Source organism: Gossypium hirsutum, chromosome D02, assembly GCF_007990345.1.
Source record: "Gossypium hirsutum isolate 1008001.06 chromosome D02, Gossypium_hirsutum_v2.1, whole genome shotgun sequence".
Taxonomy (NCBI): domain Eukaryota; kingdom Viridiplantae; phylum Streptophyta; class Magnoliopsida; order Malvales; family Malvaceae; genus Gossypium; species Gossypium hirsutum.
In genome coordinates, this window is record NC_053438.1 from 30906577 (window position 1) to 30920227 (window position 13651).

The 13651-nt window shown below is 29.7% G+C and overlaps 1 long non-coding RNA gene across 1 annotated transcript; it reads left to right on the plus strand.

Moving 5' to 3' along the window:
* The first annotated feature begins 3047 nt into the window (after positions 1-3047).
* Positions 3048-5102, plus strand: LOC107908339 (uncharacterized). Its single transcript, XR_001686988.2, has 3 exons — positions 3048-3137; positions 3612-3697; positions 4718-5102. It is a non-coding gene; the product is annotated as an uncharacterized lncRNA (long non-coding RNA).
* Positions 5103-13651: the final 8549 nt, after the last annotated feature.

Sequence of the window (13651 nt, forward strand, 5' to 3'; positions counted from 1 at the left end):
GAGGTGATAAATACTTTATCCATCAAGTTAATACAGGGTTCAAGTTAATTATGATGTTTATTTATTGTTAATAATTTATAGAAACTTATGATTATAAGTAGTGTAAAAAAGGTAAATTATTTACTATGATATCAAACAAGTGAAGTGGCTTAAAAAAAATTAGAAATCTAATTTTCGTAAGTCAGGATCCTACCATTTATTTCCTCTTTAGAGAATTTGTTGCTCATTGAGCTTAGCTTTATCTAGTTTTATATTAAGAATTTTATTAAATTATATATTTTTATTAAATTATATTTAATAATAATTATTTTAAATTATATTTTATAGTATTATATATTATGATTTTAGTAAATTCATATAAGAATATTTAATATTAAGAATTTTATTAAATTATATATTTTTATTAAATTATATTTAATAATAATTATGTTAAAATTTGATTAAATTATTTATTATTTATATTAATAATCTTATTAAAATTTGATAACAATAACAATAATCACCTAACTAAAAAAATTCTGCTAAGGGGTATTCTAATAATTTTAGTTTTTTTCCTTATGCTATTACAATATCATTCCATTCAACCAAACACAAGAATACTATTATGCCTCTATTCCATCACATTCAACCAAACAATTAAATTACTATTACGCAACTATTCCATTACAGCTCTATTCCGTTACAGTGAACCAAACGTGCCCTTACATTCCTACTTTATTCAATTCCAGTGAATTAAATGTGTCGTTAGCAAGCCAATAATAATAACTTGTTTTGTATTTTTTTTCACAATAATTAGTTAAAAAATCCAATTCAAGAGGTAATAAAATATTTTTAATAATATATAGATAATAATAAAAAGTTTAAAATATACTATAATCCATTGTACTTTTCATATACTTGGAGTTTAGTCCTACTTTTATTTTAAAGAATTTAATTCTTTCCTTTTTAGATTTAAAATTGCAAATCCAATTGCTAATACTATTAAAATTCTTTTGTTAATTCAGATTTATTACAATGTCGACTCTTTGTCATATGTAAACTAAGTGAGTTTTTAATTTTAAAATGTCAAACTAACACATTTAACAAAAAAAATTTTAATGATGCTAACAATTGGAAATGAATTTTGAAAACTAAAAATTTATGGAATTGAATTCTTAAAAATAAAAGTAGAGGGACTAAATTCTAAATATACAAAGAGTATAGGGGCTTAAAGCATATTTTACCCCGATGAAAAATTCATCTAGTATTCTTTTGAATCATTTCTTAGTTTTTTTGTTTTGTCTTCTTTTAGATGCATGGTGAGATTAAAAACAATGGTGCGATTTGTATTTAGATTCAATCACAGTTGTAGTGGTGAGGTGAGGTAAGAAAATAAATATTAAGGATTTCAATTTAAATAATATATGTAAAATAAATAATTCTATTTCTTATTAAACAATAAAATATATATTAGATTTATATTTATGTTTATGTTAAATAATAAATTTATTAATAAATAGTTAAATTTTGATTAATTATAGTTGTATCTTTATATTATTCATATATCTACTTATAATTAATCCATATAAATTTCATAATAATCAAATTTATATATCTACTAAATTAATATAAAACTCAAAAAATATATTTTATATAATAAAGGCTTAATCCATAAATTGGTACCTAAACTATACCCTTTTCCTCATTTTGATACTTGAACTTTGTTTTAGTTACAAGTATTTCCTAAACTACTTTTTTCCTAAGTTGGTAACTTTATTAGTCAAACCATTAAGTCTATTTTTTTTTAAAAAAATTTAACCCAAAAATTAATACCTAAACCATGCTCTCTTTTTTTTTCTCATTTAGATACCTAAATATTTTTTGGTCACTAGTGGTACCTAAATTACCTTTTTTCCCCAAGTTGATACTTCTATTAGTTTAATAGTTGGTTAAACAATTAAGTCTATATAAAAATAAAAGATAAACAATTATAAATTAACACATGGCGAAAAAAAAGTCAAAAATATTATTTTCTCTTATTTATATATATTCTTTTTTCTTTCTTCAAAACAAGACCGATGGTTGAATAAATCAGGCTACTAACTCTCGGTTTGATTAGTTCATCTGGTTCGATCAAATAAATTACTAAAAAATTATGAAAATAAAAAATATTTAAAAAAGAGAAATTGTTTAACTAGTCTGTATCGGTTCAACCCCTATCTTTGAATCAATAACTCGTTCAGTTTGTAGTTCGACTAGTCGATTCGATCTAGTTCTAAAAACACTAGTTTTGATCGATGAAATAACTTTTTCGATCCTGTAAGGTCGAGCAAGCAGACAACAAAGTTCAAAAACATAAATAATCACCAACATCTCGACCTTGAAAGGTTGAATTTTGAGCATTGTTGGTATTACTAGACATTATAAAGGAAGAAGAAAGGGAAAAAATAAAGAGGAAAAAATGTAAAAGAAAAAAAAGGAAAATTAAAGAATTAAAATTAATTTTTATGTTTATATGGCATGATAGAATATTATTATTGACTAGAGTTTTTTTAACGGATATAACATTTTGATGTAAAATAGTAATAGAAGAATAATTTAGGTATCACTTGTGACCAAAAAATGTTTAGATATGGAAATGAGAAAAAAAAAACATAATTTAGGTACTAATTTGTGGGTGAAGCTTTTGTAACAGCCCGATTTATGGGTCTAGTCGGAACAGTGGTTTTGGGACCACAAATCCGAAGTTAAAAATTTTATTTTATTATTAATTTAATATCTAAAGTATGATATTATGATTGTGTAAAATTTCGTGAAGAAATTTTATCAATTGGGTGCTTAATTTGATAAAAAGGACTAAATCGCGTAAAGTGCGAAAGTTGCGTTCTATATGCTAAAGGTGTCTAATAGCTATAGAATTTTAAATTTAAGGTCCTTATGTGATAAATAACCCATTATTGAGATATTCGATGTTAGTGGAGTGGCATTTGGTGTAGTTATTAAGGTTATTAAAGGTTAAATAAGTAAAAAGGCATTATATGTTAAATTAAATAAAACAAATTGTGTCATCTTCTTCCACTATCCATCTTCACCGAAATTTCAACCTAAAATCAGCCATGGGAAATCTTGTTATTCGGCCAAACTTTGAAGACAAATTGGTGAGTGGTTTTTGCTCGGTTTTTAATAATTTCTACGTTTTTGAGATCGTTGCTTCGTAATTTAGCTAACCCGTACCTCTGTTTCTAAAACTGTTAAAGATTTTGTGAATTTCCATTGTTGAATACTTGAGCTCTTTGATAGTTTTTGATGAAATATGAATATTTGATGTTAGATTTTTCATCTTTTATAAAGTGATTTTTGATAAAAATGTTAATTAGGGATTAAATTGTGAAATGTGGAAATTTAGTGGTTAAAATGTGAAAAAAATTGAAAATATGGGCTGCTAGTGATATATGGAAAATTCGGCTAGCTTGGATTTGTGTTTAATTTCATGAAATTGTGATTTTATGTGATAAGGACTAAATTGTAAAAATATGAAATTATGGGGGAAAAGTGTAAATATGCTTTAAGGTAAATTTTGGATTAAATTGAATAGAGAGATAATTAAATAAGATGATTTTGATTATATTTAGATCGAGAAAAGCGAAATACGGATCTAGATTGGAGAAAAGATAAAGTATCGGACCAGTCGATCTGTTCCGTTGTTTTAGCAATCGAGGTAAGTTCATATAATCGAACTTCAGTGTATATTTATGTAATTAATGAATGATAGTATGAATGTATTCATATAATCGATTTAATTGTGGAGCTTAAATTAAATTTTTGAAATAAGTAAAAATGCAGAATCGAACACAATCGTTTCGTAACGAAAGACGAATTGGCGAAAAAGACCATGGTTGGACCATGGCATTACATGATTTCATATAAGACCATAGCTGGGCTATGGCACCGATATATGAGACTTTGTGTAAGACCATATCTGGGATATAGCATCGATATATATGATTACGTGTAAGACCATGTCTGGGACATTGGCATCGTTATGTGATTTCGTGTAAGACCATAGCTGGGCTATTGACATCGATATGTGATAACATGTAAGGCCATATCTGGGATATGGCATTGTATGTGTTATACGAGACTTCCGAGTATCTTTAACGATTCTAAATGGTTCATCACGCAAAGTTAAGACAAGAATGAAAGTTCAATTGAATTAAGCAACACAGGTACGTTTAGAACCTATGTGAGAGTTAAATGAAGGTAATTTAATGAGAATTATTAGTGTATAATTATTTTTTATGCCAAAATGTGTTTATTTGGCTATAATGAGGTATGAATTGAATGATATGTGTGATAAGAGCAATGATTGTGTTAATGATATGAATATGGCACATTGAGTGAGAATTACAATTATTTTAATGATAATTTACATGATTTTTTCGGCTATAGAAATGTGATGAATAATGGATCAAATAAAGCTATATATTGTTGCTTATGTATTTGTAAATAAGAATGAAGTGATAAGAAGTTTAAGAGGCATACGAGCTTTGAAATGAATAAACTCGTGGAAATCTTGTTTAATCATGTGCATGAATATGAGGTAGAATTGTGAAATCAAATGAGCTATATTATGACTTGATGCAATTGTTTGTAATGTGGTTATTTAGTAATATGAGTTATTATATTACGAGCTTACTAAGCTTTATAGCTTACTTGGTGTTTTTTTTATGTTTTACAGTGTTTGGGACATTCGCTCGGGTTGAAAGTCGACGGAGATTGCATCACACTATTCAGCTAATAATTTCGGTATTTATATACTTTGTGACTTGGTTATATAGCATGTATAGGCTATGGTTATTTTGGTTTACTATGGAAAGTGTATTTGGCCATATGGTTTGGCATGTTTTAAGTATGTATTTGGTTATTTTGAATAGGCTAGTTTTTAATGTGTTTGGTTTTGATGATATATATATATTTAGCCATGCAAAAATTGGCATGATTATAATGCTAATGGTTGTGTAAATTTGATCATGGTATAAGCACATTTTGATCATGCTAATGGTTTGGTTATATGTCTTGGTTGAGTAATGATATGAATGAATTATAAATAGCTCATTTAGTAAGCTTGGTACATGATTTAATTTGTATTTGTGATTGGTCTTGTGATTTGGGTTGGAACGGTTAAGTATGCACATATGGTATGCTTGTTTGAGTGAGTTTTTAGGTACGGTTCATGATGGAAACGGTATGAATTTTTGGAGGCTAATTTGATGACCAAATATAGGATTAAATGATTTGGTTGTGTATGTGAAATTTTGGCATGTTACATAGTATATGAAATTGGCATGTTTAAATTCGGTTATTTTACTTAGAAAATTACTAAAGTTAGTTGAGTAAGTAGTGTATGGATTGGTTATACTTACAATTGAGATTCGATCATTTAGGTAATGCTTGTAGGCATTTGTATAATTTTGCCCATTTTGCAGCATAGTATAGTTCAACTTAAGCTAGTTGTGCATGTACAAAGCTCATAACTAATATATTTGATATTAGTTAATATTATGAATTGATATGGCTAGTTGTGGCTTACATATGCACACGTGGGAAAGCTTATAGAATGGATTTATTGTTGTAAGCTAAGTATATGAAAGTGATATATGATTGATACTTATTTAGGTATCTAAATGCCTTATTATATAGTCATAAGGTTCGGCTAATAGAATTATAATGTATATGTATTATGATATGATGTTTTATAATAGTAAAATATGTTTGGTTAGTTGGTTAAGTGGTACACATGTATGATTGTTATAAATTGATGACCATATGGTTTGAATTTGGTAATTATGGAACTAGTTCAATTTGGTTTTTAGTGAGTTAGCCTGATGAAAAATTTGATTTGGTAATCGGATTGAAATTGGTTGAATTTTGAGATATGCTTTATTTCTGATACATGACTATTAAAGTACGATTGATTTGGATTGACTTTATGATTCATATGTTCGAATTTAGTATAAATGATTTGTGGACATCCGAGTTTAGTAATGTTATAATTGTATCTTGATAATTCGGTACATGAAAGAAAAATATGACTTTGATGTATGTTAGTTAATATTACTTATTGTATGTTTAGAAATGAATGGCTGCTCTGAGCTGTATTTTGGTCGGTAATGCCTCGTAACCCTAATCCGACGATAGATACGGGTTAGGGGTGTTACACTTTTTTTGAAAGAGATTTAACGATTTGACTAATGGTTTAACTAACAGAAGTACCAACTTGGGAAAAAAAGTAGTTTAAATGCCATTTGTGACAAAAAAAAAAGTTTAAGTATCAAGATGCAGATTGTGTATTAAGCCTATAATAAAATTAATAGTTTTTATATGACCTTTGTTTGATTTTATATTTATTTTTTGGTATCCTCCACATATGTTTTACAATCTATGTATGAGGCTCATAATTGCTCTTCCCAATAATGTCGTCTTCTAAGTTCGAACATGTGTCCTCTTCTTAAAAATGCAATATGTCTTACTATTGCATGTATCACTTATGGGTGATTATATATTTACCTATACTATTTATTAAGTGTTCTACTAAGTTGGTGCCACCCTCAACTGGATCACTAACTTAGTTAGGAAATTACGAAAATATCCTTCCGAATTAAAATAAGTTATACTATTTGAGGGTATTTTAATCTTTTCATTTTAACAAAAGTCAATTGAAATAAACATATATAGTGGGATTTGAACTTGCATCAATTAGATTAGTAAAACCTTAAATTTATTACTCAACCAAAGTTTTATTTTAATGTATTTTATACATTTTTATTTTAATATGCACAAGTTACTATCAACATTAGCTGTAAATATTAATAATATTGTTAATTGAGTTGGTGTCACAAGTCAACTCGACGCTAACTCACAATTGTTGACAAAGCCATGATAAATAATTGTAGTGCATTTAGTATTTGTGTGTTTAAATTTCGTTTCACTCATAATTTAATTTTTTATTTTAATATCTTATATATTTTAAGTGTTATTATGATTAATTAGTTTCAAAACATACATTTCATTATTTATTATAAATTATTTTTAAACACACATGTATTCTAAATCTGTGGTAGACCTGAACATGAGTTGGGCTGGACTGGGTTCAAAATTCTACTCCTGAAAAATGGGTTTAGTATTCTACCCAAGCTCAGTTCAGATAAAAATGTTAAACTTGAGCCCGACCTGACTCGCTCGTATTATTTTTGTAGATGATTTTATATAAAAAAAATTTAAAAAATATAATACATGAAATACATTAAAATATTAAAATAAATGTTTCCCAACAAATTGAAAATACATTAAAAAAAGTCATTATACTTAAATAATGCTAGGATAGTTGTAACTTAGCAAGCAAATGCCTTTAAAATAGTAGTAAAATTAACAATAAAGCAAGAGTTATATAATATCCAAATAATAGTAACAAAATAGTAGCAATATAATAGCGAAATGATAACAAAAAAAAATTTAGGTTGATTTGGGCCAAGCCAGGTCAGATCCGGGCAAAAAAATCTTACCTGAGGCTCTAACTATTTAGAAAACGGGCCTTATATTTTATCCAAACTCATTTTTCAGGCCTATATTTTTATTTTTACTCAAACCCTTCAACTTTTCTAGTGGACCTTCAAGTCTCGACAGGTGGGTCGACTCATGATCAGGTCTAATATGTGGTTTCCACATACATACTTGTGTGATAAGATTTTTAATTTTTTTAAAAAATGTATTGAATAGTAAAATATAATAAAATCATTTTATATTAAAGAATGATTAAAAATAAATTTATGACAAAAAGTTTACATATATTTATTAGATCATTATAAAAAAAATAAATTTTACTTTATTATATAGCAATTAAATGTATAATAGACTTATTTTCATAATTATTAAATTTATATTTATTATAAAATATATGTATTGTTATTATTATTTTTTAAAATTAATACTTTATTAATAGAAAAAACATTAAAAAGAATGAAATAGGATTATGATGAAATTGAATAGGCATACAAGTGGTTCGGTTGAATGGAATGAAATGAGTATTGTAATAGTGCCTATACATTTGGTTAAAAGGAATAGCAAAAAAAAAATCTCGAATGAATGACTAATATGTTTTTTAATATTTTAATATATTTTTCACATCAATTTAATATTAAAAAATAATATTTTATATTAAATTATATTAAAAAAATTATTTTCTCCATCTTCTCTATCTTCATTGGTCCCGTCTTTTTCCCCAAATTCATCTTCATCTTCCTTTTCAACATTTTTCTAAAATCCAACAAACCACCGACATTGCTACAGCCTTCCAGCTTCCGTCACCAATATAAATTTTATAAAGAGCTGATTTGATCTCCTCTTCCATAATTTCGGGGGTTATTTTATTTACTAATATTGTTAAAAAGCACCATAATCTAATAATCATCTAAATATCACGTGATATGAATAGTCTCTACTTTTAACCTTATGAAACACGTCTTAAGTAAGCATAACAAAGGTATGATTATTAATATAATGATGTGGCAACATTGGGTTCAAGTCGGGTGTCGCTTACAAAATTAACAAGGTATCAAGTTCATAACATCACCGATCAAAAAACAAGAGCTGCCCCATGTCTACAAAAAGTTCCGATGATTTCTGGCTGACTCCCTTCCCAGTCCCGAGAACGAGATCTGAGAGATGGTAAAGAAAGTGTATGAGTCGGGTTTTCCCTTTTTTAAACAAAATAACTAAAGTCTAATACTTATTTATTTGTAATTAAGCAACAAGTAATCACACACACATTAAACATATCAACGATTTAATATAACTGGTCTCGCATTACAAATTCTGTCAACTCTTTACTTTACATTTAAAGGAATAATCACTGCAACATCCAATCTCCATTCAACCCATCCGAACTTCCGTAAAGCCAAATTAACATCACCGGCCATTCGGCCAAAATTAGCTCAACTCCATGAATTTTCTATGGCCAAGAAGTTTTGAGAGCTTACCGTGAGTTAACAATAATATTTACAATTCTTTTAAACATGCAGCAATGGCTTCCCACGCCAAGACTTAGCCTCTCCTCTTCTCACATTCGAATACCAAAAAAAATTCAAGTACAACTCTCCCTCTTCTTTTTCTTTTCTTTTTTTTTGTCTTTCCCTTCCTACCGTGCAGCCCTCCAGTGAAAACCAAGTGAAAACAAAACAAGTTGTTTATGTGAAGAAAAATAAGGTTGTCATATCAAGGTTTCATGCTTTCTTTAAAGGCAATGAAATCTGTAAATTGGCATTATTGCATTTCTAGAGCCAAAACAAGGCATCAAAGCCATTAAAATATGAACCTAGTTTCTCAATAACATGCCGACAGAGAAATTTATATGCAGAGAGTCAACTTCATCAACTGATAACCCTATACAGGGAGTCATGAACTGAAAGTACAAGGAACTCAACTTTTACATTCAACTCTTGCTGTTAAATTGCTCCAAAATTACAATCATCCACCAAGTAAAAACTAAAGAAGTTCCTACTTAATCACCATATATTACCAAGAATAAAAAAATACGAATGTTGTCAGCAAAAAACTCAAACACCACCCAATATATATACCAAAACCACTAAAAATTTTCATTTTTTTTCTCATACACCCAAACCACAAAAAGATTGAAACTTGAGAAAACTTCACTAACAAACCTTATGGAACAACTGAACTTCCCAAAACTTAGAAGTTCTTCAATAAAAAGAAATAGCCCAAATGAACATTCAAAAGCTCACCACTCTTTGTGTTAGAATTGAGTGATCCGAATCCTTATTAAAATAAAATACAATGGTAAAAAAAAATAAACGTAAAATTCATATAGAACTACACTTCTTTTATTTTATTTTAGAATAAGGTTTTTCAACCTTATTACACTTCATTTATTTGATATTGATTAGAATAAGATGTTTCAACCTTACTACACTCCTTCTATTAAAATATGGTTTTATAAACCTATAAATAGACATAGCCTACTCCTCTTGTAATTATTCGAACCTGCCTGTGGTTTTTTTCTTGAAAGGGTTTCCACGTAAAAATCTGTGTGTTCTTTATTTTTCTTTCTTTTTTTTTACGATACATATTTTGTCACAAATTAGTATCAGAGCTTTCGGGTTGTTCATCTCAATCACGGTAATGACGTCTTTGAAGTATGAAATTTCGCTATTGGATCATAACATCGAATTTATGTTGTGGCAGATAAATATGCAGGCAATTCTTGCACAGTTGGACTTAGAGGATGCCCTACTAGAGATAGATAAGATGTCTTCGACATTGACGGAGGAAAAGAATAGGCGTAAAGATCGAAAGGCGTTAACACGGTTACATCTGCATTTGTCTAACAAAATTTTGCAGGATGTGATAAAGGAGAAGACCGCCGCTGCATTTTGGAAGAGGCTGGAACAAATATGTACATCGAAAACTCTAACTAGCAAGCTGCATATGAAGTAGCATCTTTATGCTCATCGTTTGGAGGAAGGTGCGTCTATGCACGAACACTTAACAGTGTTTAAAGAAATCCTCTCAAACTTGGAGGCTGTGGAGGCTTAGTATGATAAGGAAGATCTAGGGTTGATTCTACTTTATTCGTTGCCCCTTTCTTATTCAACATTTAGAGACATGATTTTATATAGCCACGAGTCTCTCACAGTTGATAAGCTTTATGATTCTTTGACCTCGTATGATAAGATGAAGCATGTTGTGGTTAAATCTGACTCTTAGAAAAAGGGTCTTATTGTTCGTGGGAGATAATATCAAAATGCTAATGATGATCGTGGAAGGACATAGGAACAAAATCCTCGCGGTAAATCTAAGGGTAGATCGAAGTCTTCAAACAGAGGTAAAACTTGTACCTTTTGCAAGAAGAAAGGACACATTAAATCTGTGTGCTATAAACTGCAGAATAAGATCAAAAGTGAGGTGGTGAATCAAAAGGGAAAACAACCAGAAAACTTTGGTGAAACTGATGTTGTAGAAGACTACAGCGATGATAAATTTCTAGTCGCTTCTGTCAACAATTCTAAAGTGAGTGAGGAGTGGATCCTTGATTCAGGCTGTACCTTCCACATGAGTCCAAACAGGATTTGTTTATAACTTACAAAACAGTGTCTAAAGGTGTTGCTTTAATGGGAAATAATATTTCGTGTAAAATTGCAGGTGTTGGAACGATTAAAGTTAAGATATTTGACAGAGTTGCCAGAACACTTAGTGACGTATGACATATTCTAGAATTGAAGAGAAATTTAATTCCGTTGAGTATTCTTGATTCAAAATGGTACATATACACAGCAGAAAGTGGGGTTTTGAAGATTTCTAAAGGTTTCCTTATTGTGATGAAAGGGTAGAGAAAAACTACCAAGTTATATGTTTTGTAAGGTTCTATTGTTACTGGTTATGCAATTGTTGCTTCTTCTTTCTTGTCAGATGATGGTGTTACTAGACTTTGGCATATGCGCTTAAGGCATATGAGTGAGAATGTCATGAAAAAATTGAGCAAAAGAGGGTTTCTTGATGGACAAGAAATTTGCAAACTGGAGTTTTATGAGCATTGTGTTTTTGGGAAGCAAAAGAGAGTTTGATTTACCAGAAGAATCCATAACACGAAAGGAACGTTGGAGTATATTCATTCTGATCTGTGGAGGCCATCCAGAGTGCCTTCGAGAGGTGGAGCTAATTATATGCTAACACTTATTGATGATTTTTCCAACAAATTTTGGGCATTTTTCCTGAAGTAAAAAAGTAATGTGTTTTTTACATTTAAGTTTTGGAAAACTATGATTGAAAAATAAACGGGAAATCAAATAAAACACCTTTGCATAGACAATGGCTTAGAGTTTTGTTTTGACGAGTTTAATAAACTATGCAAGTCAGAAGGGACCGTGAGACACTTGACAATTCATCATACTCCACGACAAAACGGTGTTGTAGAACGAATAAACTGAACGATCCTGGAGAAAGTTCGATGTATGTTGTCGAATGCTAACTTACTGAAGTCGTTTTAAGTCGAAGCAGCCTCTACTGCATGTTTTTTATCAACCGATCTCCATCTATTGCCATTGAGAAAAAGACTCCACAAGAGGTATGGTCTGATAATCCTGCTGATTATTCTGATTTAAAGATCTTTGGGTGTTTTGTGCATGCTCATGTTGATAATGGAAAATTGGAATCGAGATTCATTAAATGTGTTTTTCTTGGTTATAAAATTGGTGTAAAAGGGTATAAGTTATGGTGTCTTGAAAATAGAAAAGTTGTGATTAGCAGAGATATTATATTTTATGAAACTACTATGCTACCTAACTTATCTCTTAAAAACTCTTCCAATAAAGAACATCAAAAGCAGGTGGAGCATCAGATTAATTTAGAATCTACAACTGAGTCGACTCTTCAAGTCAGTACAAAAATTTAGAATAGAGTTGCTTTTTCACCATAATACTCTATCGCCAAAAATTGAATTAGAAGAGAGATTAAACTTCCAAAGAAGTATGTCGAGGCTGATCTAGTTGCTTATACTTTAAATGTGGCTAAATATATAGATGCAAACTAAGAGCCATCTAATTATTCTGAGGCGGTTAACTGTATAGACTCAAAAAAGTAGATGTTTGCTATGCAATAGGAGATGGAATCATTCTACAAAAATAGAACATGAGATTTTGTGAAGCTTCCTAAAGGCAAAAATGTTGTTCGTTGTAAATGGGTGTTTAAAAATTAGAAAGAAGGGACTTCAGGAGTTGAAGAACCTAGATATAAAGCAAGGCTTGTTGCAAAGGGTTACAGTCAAATTCTAAGAGTGGACTTCATAGATGTGTTCTCTCTAGTTGTGAAGTATAGTTTGATTCGAGCTTTGCTTGGTATTGTGGCGATGCATGACTTAGAGCGTGAGCAATTAGATGTAAAAATTACATTTTTGCATAGAGAACTTGACGAGGATATTTACATGCAACAACCAGAGGGCTTTACAGTCTCAGAAAAAAATGACTATGTTTCCTTGTGAAAAAAGTTTCTTTACGGTTTGAATTAGTCACCAAGACAGTGGTGCAAGAAGTTTGATTACGTTATGACTTCTCATGATTTCAAAAGAAGTAGCTTTGACAGTTGTGTTTACTTTAAGAAAAACAGTGATGATTCTTTTGTGTATGTACTCCTTTATGTTGATGACATGTTGATAGCAACGAAAGATAAATGAGAGATGAGAAAGGTCAAAGCCCAAATAAGTGAAGAATTTAAGATGAAAGATTTGGGACCAGCAAAGAAGATACTTGGTATGGAGATTCTCAGAGATAGAAAACCAAGTAAATTGTACCTAAGTCAAAAGGGGTACATTAAAAAAGTTCTTTGCAGGTTCAATATGCAGAGTGCTAAACCTATTAGTACTCCTTTAGCAACCCATTTTAGACTTTCATCGGCTTTGTCTTCACTATCAGATGATGAGATTGAGTACATGTCATATGTTCCATATTCTAGTGTAGTGGGATCCCTCATGTATGCTATGGTTTGTTCACATCCATATTTATCATATGCAATCAGTGCAATTAGTAGATACATGACGAATCCCGGTAAAGAATATTGGAAAGCACTTCAGTGGGTTTTAAGATACTTACGAAGTACTACTGAT